The following is a 13,823-nucleotide window of genomic DNA, read 5'->3' as shown; positions in this document are numbered from 1 at the left end:
AATGAAATAGAAAATAGACAAATGACAGAGAAAATCTATTAAACTAAAACTGTTTCTCTTTGTTTCATTTTTTTATTGTAGTAAAATACACATAACATGATGTTTACATTTTAATCAATTATAAGTGTACAGTTCAACTGTATTAAGCACATTTGTACTGTTGTGCAAACATTACCATCATCAATCTTAGGAATTTTTTCTTCTGGCAAAGCCAAAACTGTATATCCATTCAACAATAATTCCCCATTTTCTCTATGCCTAGTTCCTGGCAACTATCACTTTACTTTCTGTCTCTATGAAATTTGACTACTTTAGGTATCTCATATAAATGAAATCATACAGTATCTGTGTTTTTGTGATTGGCTTATTTCACTTAGTATAATGTCCTAAAAGTTTATACATGTTGTAGCATGTGTCAGAATTTCCTTCCAAGACTAATATTTTATTAAATGTATATCCATTATATGTTGCTTACCTGTAGATCTATTGATGGACACTTGGGTTACTTTCACATGAATGCTACAGCTATGGACATGGGTACAAACATCTATTTGATACCTGTTTTGAGTTATTCTGGTCATGTACCCAGAACTAGAAATTGCTATATCATATGATAATTCTATTTTTATTTTTTTGAGGAACTACTTTTTCCACTTTTGGCAGCAGCTGTACCATTTTACTTACATGCCAACAATGCACAAGATTTCCAATTTCTCCACATCCTCAGCAACATTTGTTATTTTCTGTATTTGTTTTGTTTTGTTTTATTTTAATAGTAACCATCCTAATGGGTGTAAGACGGTATCTTATTGTGGTTTGATTTGCATTTCCTTAATGATTAGAAATGGTGATAATCTTTTGATATGCTTATTAGCCATTCATACATCTTCTGTGGAAAAGTATCTCTTCAATTCTTTTGCCCATATTTTGGAGTCAAGCTGTTTGTTTTCTTGTTGTTGAGTCTTAGAAGTTCTCTATATTTTCTAAATATTAACCGTTCATCAAATCTATGATTTGTGAATTTTTTTTTTTTGTTTAGTGGGTTGCCTTTTTACTCTGTTCGTAGAGTTTTTTTATGTGCAATTTAAAAAAATCATGAAATCCTATTTGTCTATTTGTTGTTGCCTGTTCCTTTGGTATCATATTCAAGTCAAATGCAATGTTGTAAAATTTTTGCCCTATGTTTTCTTCTCAGGCTTTTATAGTTTTAGATCTTAAATTTATTTAATGAATCCATTTTGAGATCTTTTTTTATATAATTTTAGGTAAGAGTCCAGCTTCGTTACCTTACATGTGAATGTCTAATTTTCTCAGCACCGTTTGTTGAAAAGACTATCTTCTCCATTGAATGGTTTTGGAGCCATTGTCAAAAATAATTTGTCCATTTATATGAGGACTTGTTTCTGGACTTCTTACTCTATTGGTCTGTGTCTCTGTCTTTATGTCAGTACCACACTGTTTTGATTACTGTAGCTTTGTAGTATTTTTTGAAATCAGGAGGTGTGAGTCCTCCAGATTTTTTTCTTTTTCAGGATTGTTTTGGCTATTTGAAATCATTTGAGAGTCCATATGAATTTTAGGATTTTTTTTTTTTTTAATTTCTGCAAAAAAAAAAAAATGCCATTGGGATTTTGATAGAGATAGCACTAAATCTGTAGAGTGCTTTGGATTGTATTGACATATTAACAATATTAAGTTTTCTAATCTATGAACATGGGATGTCTTTTCATTTATTTATGTCTTCCTTAATTTCTCTCAAGATTGTTTTGTAGGGTTTTTTTTTTTTTTAAGATTTTTAAGTAATCTCTACATCCAACGTGGGGCTCAAACTTACAACCTCAAGGTCAAGAGTCACCTGCTCTACTGACTGAGCCAGCCAGGTGCCCCTGTAGTTTTAGTATAAAAGTCTTTCACCTTTTTGGTTAAGCTAATTTCTAAGTATTTTTATGTCATTATAAATGGAATTATTTTCTTAATTTTCAGATTGTTCATTTTGCTGTATAAAAGTACAACTGATTTTTGTGTATTGACTTTATATCCTGCTACTTTGCAGAATTCATGCATTCTAAGATTTTTGCATGTGTGGAATCTTTGAAATTTTCTACATGTAGAGATAATTTTACTTCTTTTTTTTTTTTTTCCAAGTTGAGTGTTTTTTTAAATTTCTTTTTCTTGTTTAATTGCTCTGTCTAGGACTTTTAATACTATGTTGAATAGAAGTGGCCAAGGCAGGTATTTTTACCTGGATCCTGATCTTTTAGAGGAAGAGATTTTAGTCTTTCACCATTAAGCATGATGTTTTGTATTTGTTCTTCATATATGGCTTTTATTATGTTGAGGAGTTTCCTTTTTATTTTGTTGAATGTTTTTATCATGAAAGGATGTTGGATTTTTTTCAAGTGACTTTCTGCATCAATTGAAATGATCATGTGCTTTTGTTTTGTTTTCCTTTATTTTGTTAATGTGGCATATTACTTTGACTGTGTTGTCACCACCCCTGCATTCCAGAAATGTACTTTACTAGCATTATCACATGGCTAACCTTACTACATCTGGTCTCACATTCAATTTCATTGAAGATTTTCTTTTCTACAGAGGTCAGTCTCACCATACATGCTCTAATAATTCCTGTCCTATTTTGGAAGGCAGCTATGCTCACCACTATACCACCAACGCTGGCTTTCCTGTCCTATTTTGTATCATCCTTAATACTTAAATTATTTTTCATATAGCCTTCTTCCTTCAAGACTAAAAGTTTAAGGATCTAGGGATCATGTCTCTCATTCATCACTGAATATCTCAGAATCCATCATGGTTCCTGTAATACAGTAGTTTTAAAATAATCATTTGCTGAATGCAACAATGACTGGGTGAGGAACAATGTATAAGAAAGTAGAAAACAAAGGATGAACTTAACCTACTTTGATGTTTTGACTTGGATAAAAACTCTGATTTGTGATTTTCACAAGGATAATTTTTTTTTAGGTTTTTTTTGTTAGTGATACTTAACAATTTGCAAGAATATATAGCATTTTCAGATTTTTTCACATGATAGCAAATTCACTGGCAAGATAAACAGGTAAGGTTAAGACATTATAAATGCCAATCTTAATTCTGTTTGCTGTATTTTGTTGAAGATTTACACATTTATGTTCATCCAGAATTTTGGACTATAATTCTCTTTACTTGTAGTATCCTTCTCTGGCTTTGGTATCATGGTAAGGCAAACCAAATTTAATAACACATTAAAATGATCATATGCCATGATTAAGTTATATTTATCCCTGTGATGCAAGATGGTTCAATTTAGCAAATCAATAAATGTGATACACCACATCAACAAAATGAAGGATAAAAATCATATGGCCATCTCAAGAGATGCAGAAAAAGCATTTATCAAAATTCATAGTCATTTCATGATTAAAACTCAGATTAGGTAGAGAAGGACTGTAGCTCAACATAATAAAGAGCACATATGAGAGACACACAACTAATATCATACTCAGTAATAAAACTGAAAGCTTTTCTGCTTGATCAGATAAGGACACCCACTCTTGCCACTCTATTCAACAGAGTAATGGAAGTGATAGGCAAAGCAATTAGGCAAGAAAAAAAAATCATGAAGGAGTAAAACTACCTCTGTTAGCAAATGACATGACTTTATATTAGGAAACTCTAAAGACCACCAAAAAACTATTAGAACTAATAAACAAATTCAGAAAAGTTGCAGGATACCAAATAACATACAACTTCGTTGCATTTCTAGACATTAACAATAAACTATCTGAAAAAAATAGATTAAGAAAACACCCCATTTATTATAGCATCAAAAAAACAAAAACAAAAAACTTAGGAATAAATTTAACCAAGGAGGTAAAAGATACATGCACTAAAAACTATAAAAAATTGATGAAGAAGTTAAGGACACAATTAAATGAAAAGATTTCCTGTTATTGGATTGGGAGAATTAATATTGTTAAAATGCCCATACTACCCAAAGTGATCTACAGATTCAATGTAATCTTTATGAAAATTCCAAAGGCATTTTTCTCAGAAATAGAAAAGAAAATCCTAAAGTTTCTGTGGAACCAAAAAGACCTATATGGCTAAAGCAATCCTGAGAGAGAAAAAAGCTGGAGACATCACACTATCTGATTTCTTTTTTTAAATTAATTTATGTTTTTTTAGAGAGAGAGAAAAGGAGAGCTTGAGCAGGGGGAGGGGAAAGAGGAGGGGGAGAGAGAGAATCCTCAAGCAGACACCCTGCTTTGTGTGGAGTCCAATGTGTGGCTTGATCCCAGGACCCTGAGATCATGACCTAAGCCAAAAATCAAGAGTCAGATGCTTAATCAAGTGAGCCACCCAGACACCACCCCCCACATTCTGATTTCAAATTATATTATAAAACCGTAATAATCAAAATAGTATGTTATTGTCATAAAAACAGACACAAAGGCCAATGAAACAGAATAGAGCTGAGAAATAACATATATATGTATATATTCAATTAATTTAAACCAAAGAGCCAACAATATGCAGTGAAAAAAGGAGAGGTCTTCAAGATATGGTTCTGGGATAACTGAACTGCCACATGCAAAAGAATGAAACTGGATTCCCCATCTTATACCATACAGTAAAATCAACTCAAAATGATTGAAGACTTGAACATAAGACCTACAAATGTATAAATCCTAGAAGAAAACTTACAAGGTTAAGCCTTGAGATTGGTCTTGGCAATGATTTTTTTGGATTTGTTACCAAAAAGCAGAGGCTACAAAATCAAAAACAAACAAGTAAGAATGCAAACTAAAAAGCTTCTGCACATCCAAGGAGATCATCAGCAAAATGAAAGGGCAACCTATGGAATGAGTGAAAATATTTGTAAACCACATATTTAATGAAGGAATAATATCCAAAATACACAAACAAACAGCTCAAAAGCAAAAAACAGCCTAGTTAATAAATGGACAGAGGACCTGAATAGACATTTTTCCAAAGAAGACATATAAATGGCCAACAGGTACATGCAAAGAGGATGTTGGGTGTCCCTGCCACTCAGAGCTTTCTTAGAAAAGAACAATGTAATTAACTACATGGCCTGTTAGAGTTAAAGAACTTTGTACAAAACTCTTCTATGGAAACAAAAACAAAAACAAAACTCTTCTATATTTGGAGACTTTAATGATCTATCATATAATGTAATCAAATATATACATATACACATATACATACATTTACATATATAATACAGGCACTCAATGTAGACCATTTTCATTTTCTTCTGTGTGAGCTTTATCTCAACTGAAATGGCAGGGTAGTGTGAATATTCATCATTTGGTATAAGATTAATCTAAACAAAAGAGAAATGCCAGTTGTATGGTATATTTAAAAATCAGTGACTAACCTCAAAAGTCATCAAAGTGTGTTGTTTCATTGCAGAAAACTTTATTTTTTTCTGCTACTACCTGAATTTAGATGGTACAATAGGGTAATTGAAAAAGACACATTTTATATTTAAAGAGTTGGGTTTGTTCCCATGGGAACATTTTGGCAATGATTTTTGCAAAAGAAAACGACTAAGCATTCAGATTCTAATGCTGCTCTGTTTTTTTTTTCCTAATGTTCAAGAGTCTTGAACAATTTAAATGATTGAGATTTCTACTGCTTAGTTGAAATGCTTAACAAACTGCATTTCTACTTAAAAAAATGTAAAGAAAAAACACTCTGATTCATACCAGTTCCATTTTTAGGCAGTTTGAAAGAAAATTAATGCTACAATTTCTCTCTATGTATATGTCTAGATTTTATGATATCATTTACGTTTTTTTTTTCCTTTTCCGGCTATTTGTATTTATGAACAGCATCTTTTAGAATTTTATGATTGCTTCAATTCAGTATATTTTTGGTTTTTACAGTTTAAAAAAGGAAAATATATAAACAGTAATTGGCTTGATATCACATAAAATTATTTTTTGCCAAAAGAATTTTCATTGAAAAAATTCTCAATTTATTATGTTTCCTTTGAAATGAAATGTTCTACTTTATATAAAACAAAAGAGAAAAAAACAAAAGTCCCTTGTGATCTTTTTTATTTCTGTGGTATTAATTGTATAATTTGTTCTCTTTTCGTTTTGAAATTTCTCTCTGTTTCTTTCTTAAAGGACAGCTAAAGTCTTGTCAATTTTGTCTTCAAAATACAACTTTTGTTGATTTTTTTCTATTGTTTTTCTGTTCTCTATTTCATTAATTTCTGATCTTCTCAGTATTATTCTCTTCCTTTTGCTAACTGTGATCTTAATTTGTTCACCTTTTTTTCCTAATTCCTTAATATGTAAAATTAGTTTATTTGAGATTGTTATTCTTTTTTAATGTAGGTGTTTATTGTTATGAATTCTTCCTGCTTTTGCTGCATCCTATGTTTTAGCATGTTGTATTTTCATTTTCATTTGTATCAAGATGTTTTTTTATTTTACTTTTGATTTTTTCTTTGACTATTTGTTGTTTAGGAATGTATCACTTGGTTTCCACATATTTATTAATTTTCCATTTTTGTTTCCTTTTGATTAATAATTACTGATTTCCAGTTTCATAGCTTTGTGTTTGGAAAACATATTTGATATGATTTCATTGTAAAAACTGTATGCCAACAAATTGAATAGCCTAGAAGAAATGGATAAATTCCTAGAAACATACAATCTACCAAGATTGAACCATGAAGAAATAGAATATTTGAACAGACCAATAATGAGTAAAGAGATTGAATCAATAATCAAAAACCTCCCAAAAAAGAAAAGCCTGGGACCAGATGGCTTCTCTGGTCAAACATAGGAAAAGAATTAACACCAATCCTTCTCAAATTGTTCAAAAAATTTGAAGAAGAGGGAATTTTTCCAACTCACCTTATGGGCCAGCATTACCAGATACCAAAACCAGACAAAGACACCACAAGAAAAGAAAATTATAGGCCATTATTTCATATGAACATAGATGCAAAAGTCCTTAACAAAATACTTGCAAACCAAATTCAACAGCCTATTAAAAGGATCATATACCATGAACAAGTTGGATTTCTTCTTGGGATGCAAGATGGTTCAACTTCTGTAAATCAATAAATGTGATAAGCATATTATCAGAAAGGATAAAAACAGTATGATTATCTTAATTGATACAGAAAAAGATTTCAACATCCTTTCATGATGACAACACTCAACAAAATAAGTATAGAAGGAATGTACCCCAACATAATGTCATATATGACAAGCCCTCAGCTAACATGTTCAACAGTAAAAAACTGATTTTGTTTTTTTGCCAAGGTCAGGAGAAATACAAGGATGCCCACTCTTGCCACTTTTATTTTAACATACTACTGGAAGTCCTAGCCAGAGCAATTAGACAAGAAAAAGAAATCAAATGCATTAAAATTGAAAAGGAAGAAGTAAAATTACCTTTGGTACTAGATATGATCTAATATATAAAAAATGGTAAACCCTCCACCAAGAAAACTATTAGAACTAATAAAGAAACTAATAAACAAATAAAGAACAAATAAAAGGAATATAAAATCACTACCAACAACAAATTAGTTGCATATCTATACCCTAACACTGAACTACCTGAAACAGAAATTAAGAAAATTCCATTTAAAATAGCATTGAAAAAATAAAATACTTAAAAATAAACTTTACCAAAGAGATAAAATACTTATTCACTGAAAACTACAAATCATAGATGAAAGAAATTCATTAATATGCATATAAATGGAAAGACATCTCATGTTCATGGATTGGAAGGCTTAATATTAGTAAATGTTTATACTACCCAAAACAATCTACAGATTCTAAAATCCCAATGGCATTTTTTAAAGATACGGAAAAAAATTCTTTAAAATTCATGTGGAAACACAAAAGAACCAGAAAAACCAATATCCCTGATGAATATGGATTCCAAAATCCTCAACAAAATCCTAGCTAATAGGATCCAACAATACATTAAAAGGATCATCCACCACGACCAAGTGGGATTTATCCCCGGGATGCAAGGATGGTTCAACATTCGCAAATCAATCAATGTGATAGAACACATTAATAAGAGGAGGGAGAAGAACCATATGGTCTTCTCAATTGATGCAGAAAAAGCATTTGACAAAATACAACATCGTTTCCTGATTAAAACTCTTCAGAGTATAGGGATAGAGGGAACATTCCTCAAGTTCATAAAATCCATCTATGAAAAACCCACAGTGAATATCATCCTCAGTGGGGAAAAGCTGAGAGCCTTTCCCTTAAGATCAGGAACACGTCAAGGATGCCCACTCTTGCCACTACTGTTCAACATAGTACTAGAAGTCCTAGCAACAGCAATCAGACAACAAAAAGAAATAAAAGGTATTCAAATTTGCAAAGAAGAAGTCAAACTCTCTTTTCGCAGACGACATGATACTTTATGTGGAAAACCTAAAAGACTCCACCCCCAAATTACTAGAACTCATACAGCAATTCAGTAATGTGGCAGGATACAAAATCAATGCACATAAATCAGTTGCTTTCTTATACACTAACAACGCAACTGTAGAAAGAGAAATTAGAGAAACGATTCCATTTACAATAGCACCAAAAACCATAAGATACCTCGGAATAAACCTAACCAAAGAGGTAAAGGATCTATACTCTAGCAACTACAGAACACTCATGAAAGAAATTGAAGAAGACACAAAAAGATGGAAAAACATTCCATGCTCATGGATCAGAAGAATAAACATTGTTAAAATGTCTATGCTACCCAGAGCAATCTATACCTTCAATGCCATCCTGATTAAAATTCCAATGACATTTTTCAAAGTGCTGGAACAAACAATCCTAAAATTTGTATGGAATCAGAAAAGACCCTGAATCGCCAAGAAAATGCTGAAAAAGAAAAACAGCTGGGGGCATCACGTTGCCCGATTTCAAGCTATATTACAAAGCTGTGATCACCAAGACAGCATGGTACTGGCACAAAAACAGACATATAGACCAATGGAACAGAATAGAGAACTCAGATATGGACCCTCAACTCTATGGTCAAATAATCTTTGACAAAGCAGGAAAAAACATGCGATGGAAAAAAGACAGTCTCTTCAGTAAATGGTGCTGGGAAAATTGGACAGCCACATGCAGAAGAATGAAACTCGACCATTCTCTAACACCATTCACAAAGATAAACTCAAAGTGGATGAAAGACATCTATGTGAGACAGAAATCCATCAAAATCCTAGAGGAGAACATAGGCAGTAACCTCTTTGACATCGGCCACAGCAACTTCTTTCAAGATACATCTCCAAAGGCTAGGGAAACAAAAGCAAAAATGAACTTTTGGGACTTCGTCAAGATAAAATCTTCTGCATAGCAAAGGAAACAGTCAACAAAACAAAGAGGCAACCCACAGAATGGGAGAAGATATTTGCAAATGACACTACAGATAAAGGGCTGGTATCCAAGATCTATAAAGAACTTCTCAAACTCAACACCCAAAAAACAAATAATCAAGTCAAAAAGTGGGCAGGAGATATGAAAAGACACTTCTCTGAAGAAGACATACAAATGGCTAACAGACACATGAAAAAATGTTCATCATCATTAGCCATCAGGGAAATCCAAATCAAAACCACATTGAGATACCACCTTACACCAGGTAGAATGGCAAAAATGGACAGGGAAAGAAACAACAAATGTTGGAGAGGTTGTGGAGAAAGGGGAACCCTCTTACACTATTGGTGGGAATGCAAGTTGGTACAGCCACTTTGGAAAACTGTGGAAGTTCCTCAAAAATTTAAAAATAGAGCTACCGTATGACCCAGCAATTGCACTCCTGGGTATTTACCCCAAAGACATAGATGTAGTGAAAAGAAGGGCCATATGCACCCCAGTATTCATAGCAGCAATGATCCACAATAGCCAAACTGTGGAAAGAGCCGAGATGCCCTTCAACAGGTGAATGGATAAAGAAGATGTGGTCCATATATACAATGGAATATTACTCAGCCATCAGAAAGGATGAATACCCAACTTTTACATCCACATGGATGGGACTGGAGGAGATTATGCTAAGTGAAATAAGTCAAGCAGAGAAAGTCAAATATCATATGGTTTCACTTATTTGTGGAACATAAGGAATAGCATGGAGGACATTAGGAGAAGGAAGGGAAAAATGGGGGGGGAATTGGAGGGAGAGATGAACCATGAGAGACTATGGACTCTGAGAAACAAACAGGGTTTTAGAGGGGAGGGGAGAGGGGGGATTGGTTAGCCTGGTGATGGGTATTAAGGAGGGCACATACTGCATGGAGCACTGGGTGTTATATGAAAACAATGGATCGTGGATCACCACATCAAAAATCAATGATGTATTGTATGGTGACTAACATAACATAATAATAATAAAAAAAAAAGAACCAGAAAAACTAAAGCAATCTTGGAAAGAACAAAGCTGAATCCATCATATGTCCTGATTGTAAAATGTATTACAAAGGTATAGTAACTAATACAATATGGTATAGGCATAGAAACAGACAAAGAGTAATGGAACAGAATAGAAATCCCAGAAATAAACCCACACATATACAGTCAAATAATCTTCGACAGGGTGCCAAGAATACAGAATGGTGAAAAGACAGTCTTTTCAAAAAATGGTAATGAGAAACTGAATATCCACATGCAAAAGACTGAAATTGAGCCCCTATCTTACAGCATATACAAAGATCAATCAAAATGGGTGACAAACTTAAAGGAAAGACTTAAAACCATAAAATTTCTAGAAGAAAACATGGACTAACAGGTTGACATTGGTCTTGGCAATGGTACCTTGGATATGGCAATGAAACGAGGCAACAAAAGGTAAAATAGACACATAGGACTACATTACATTAAAAAGCATCTGCACATCACAGCAAAGGAAATAATCAAGACTGAAAGTCAACCTATGGAGCAGGAGAAAATATTTGCAAATAATTTATCTAAAATGGTGTTCCTATCAAAAATACATAAGAAAATTCTATAACTCAACAGCAAAAAAAAAAAAAAAAAGGTAAGACAAATAACCCAATTAAAAATGGGTAAAGGACTTGAACAGAAAAATGGCCAACAAGTATATGCAAAGGTGCTTAAATAAACTCTGCAGATCTTCTATATAACACAGTAGCTATAGTTAAGGACATAGTATTGCACACTTAAAATTTTGTTAGAGAGTAGATCTCATGTGAAGAGTTCTTACCACACACACAAAGAATAATAAAAAGGGCACAAATAAACTTGTGGAGGCAATGAATATGTTTATATTTCGATTGTGGTGATTCTATCATAGTGTATGCTTATGTCCAAATCCATCAAGTTGTATACACTAAGCATGTGGAGATTTTTGTATATCAATTATACCTCGATAAAGCTGTTGTAAAAGAGAAAGTATAATTTGTAAACAATGTGAGCATTTGTCTTATCACTTCTTAAGGCTTTGCTGAAGAATTAAATTCTAGAAATTCTAGAAATACTCATGAAGTGTCCTAATTGAAGCTCTGCTTAAAAATGATCTGAGGAATTACTTTGCTCTCAAAAATCAAAGATGCAAAGATCTCCTTGCATTCTCAGTGTTAATGAAGATTTTATCACACATCGACTTCCATTTTGTTCCTCGTTTCTCTGCCTAGCTTAGTGACTCTATAGTTCAGAAATGAAACCTGGCTCATAATTTTATCCTGAAAAAATTTCAAAGTTTGGGAAAATTTTTCCTGTGGATTTTCCTTTCTCTTTTTTCACCCTTCTATCTATTGATAACAGCAACACACACAAATAGTCAAACACACACACACAACACACACACAAGTACACTCACATACCTTCAAATCATCATCCCTTTTAGGAACTAATGTTACTAGATAGAAAAGGAGTCACATATTTTTCCTCTTCTCCATTATTTTCACTCCCGTAACTGGCAAAGAAACAGGACTTGATTATGCTGGTCTGCAGTGTTCTGCCTTTCCTCTCTCTTTCCTCCTATGTATTTAAAATGTTCATAAGAAAAAACAATCTCATGGATCCATTAATTGTTTATAAGTTTAGAAGAACATAAACACCAAAAAAAAAAAAAAAAAAAAAAAAGCCGAAGAGAAAAGAAAGCAAGATGCTAGAAGAAGACACATAAAAGAGATTCAAAAAGTAAAAGATGCTGTAAAATGGTAACTAAAAACCACCTAGCTTTCATAGTTGGTCCTGGAAAACATGTAAGTGTACAGATGACAGGGTAGTCAGTCTCTCACACTGTCCTGTCGAGTGTGTCATTTCTGTTCTTTGTAAAGACAACATTTCTGGCTCTCGTCTACCAAGCCAAACTGTCACAGATGGAAGTTAGATGTAACTGTGAGTCTGTCCTTTTTCCCGTGTTTGGGAGAACAAGGTTTCTAATAAGGAATATTAGATATGTTGTTATTTTCTTTTGATGATACCCCCCAAAAAGTTCAGATTTTGGAGATGCTCACTTCAATGGACTGAGCTAGAAATGAATTGCTGTGAAGTCTGTAGGGAAATGACCTTTTATAATTTCTCCAAAATGACTTTGAATGCTAAGTTGCCTAAAACTCAAAAGTGGCAAAGGGTTCATGTTGTTATTTAATTGCAAAATCACACTCTTAGTGGATCATATATACTTAGTGTGTTATAATAAAAAGAAAGTGATATTTTTAAGCTCAAGAATTCCATTTCAGACTAGCAAAGGCTGGTTAGGACCTGGAACACACCCATTGATTATCTCCTAATTTTTCTTAATCTTGTTCTGTAATTGTCAATTAATTTTACTAATACTTATAAAAAGGAAGAGGGGTGGGGGAAATAGGAAGTTATTGTTCAATGGGTAAAAATTTTGTTATGCAAATCGAATAATTTCTACAGATATGCCGTATAACCTTGCCTATAGTAAACAATACAGTATTGTGCATTTCAAAATTCATTTAGAGGGTATACTTCATGTTTAGTGCTCTTACTGCAAAAACAAAAACAAAAAAAACAAAAACATACAAGGAAACTGTGTTAGATACATCTATCCCCTCTACTGTGATGGTGTTACGGATTTTTGTGCATGTCTAAATCCATCAAATTGTACACATCAAATATGTGCAGTTCTTTTTATATCAGTTATACTTTCTCAATAAAAGCTGTTAAAAATTAAAAGGTTATGTATCTAAAAATCATAAAATGCATGGAAATATACTATATTGAAATTTGAGTCAGACTAATTTACACAAAAGTTTAGTATCCATATCAGCACATGGGGCCATTTTAACACAATAATAATGGTGAGTAAGGTTTTGACTGTCAGTTCCACTAGTTTCTATCTGCAAGGCCCTCAGCAAGAACCTGAAACTCTCAAAGCTTCGTAAGAATGCAATGAAAGAGAAATGAGGTATATAGTACACAGGAACTCAGGACCTTGCCTTAGCTTCCAATGAATGTTAAGTACTATTTTATTTTTTTAAAAAAGCATTTATCTTGGGGCACCTGGGTGGCTCAGTTGGTTAAACGTGGGATTCTTGATTTTGGCTCAGGTCATAACTCAGGGTCATGAGATTAAGCCTCAGGTCAGGCTCCCTGCTGAGCGCTCTTCCTCTCTCTATCAAAAACAAAAACAAAATGAAAACATTGATCTACTATGTGGCTTCTTGTTCACCTTGAATTCTCAGCACTCAGCTGGATCCTAGCAAACATTAGATATTCAGTAATTATTTATGGACACATGAAAAATACCTTGAGTTACATAAATCATCGTTTCTATATATTTCTGGAAAATGGCATTTCTAAATA

General features: G+C 32.9%; 2 long non-coding RNA genes across 2 annotated transcripts in view; one reads left to right on the top strand and one right to left on the bottom strand.

Moving 5' to 3' along the window:
* Positions 1–13,823, top strand: part of LOC144382508 (uncharacterized) — a 319,377-nt gene that overhangs the window by 208,709 nt on the left and 96,845 nt on the right. The window lies entirely within an intron of this gene.
* On the bottom strand, positions 4,636–12,104 carry LOC144382507 (uncharacterized). The gene is made up of 3 exons (XR_013449511.1): positions 11,867–12,104; positions 5,250–5,350; positions 4,636–4,858 (listed from the first exon to the last, which is right to left on the bottom strand). It is a non-coding gene; the product is annotated as an uncharacterized LOC144382507 (long non-coding RNA).

This window comes from Halichoerus grypus, chromosome 7 (genome assembly GCF_964656455.1).
Source record: "Halichoerus grypus chromosome 7, mHalGry1.hap1.1, whole genome shotgun sequence".
In the NCBI taxonomy this organism is placed as follows: Eukaryota; Metazoa; Chordata; class Mammalia; order Carnivora; family Phocidae; genus Halichoerus; species Halichoerus grypus.
Note: the sequence above shows the minus strand (reverse complement) of the source record. Positions and strands in the feature narration are given on the sequence as shown.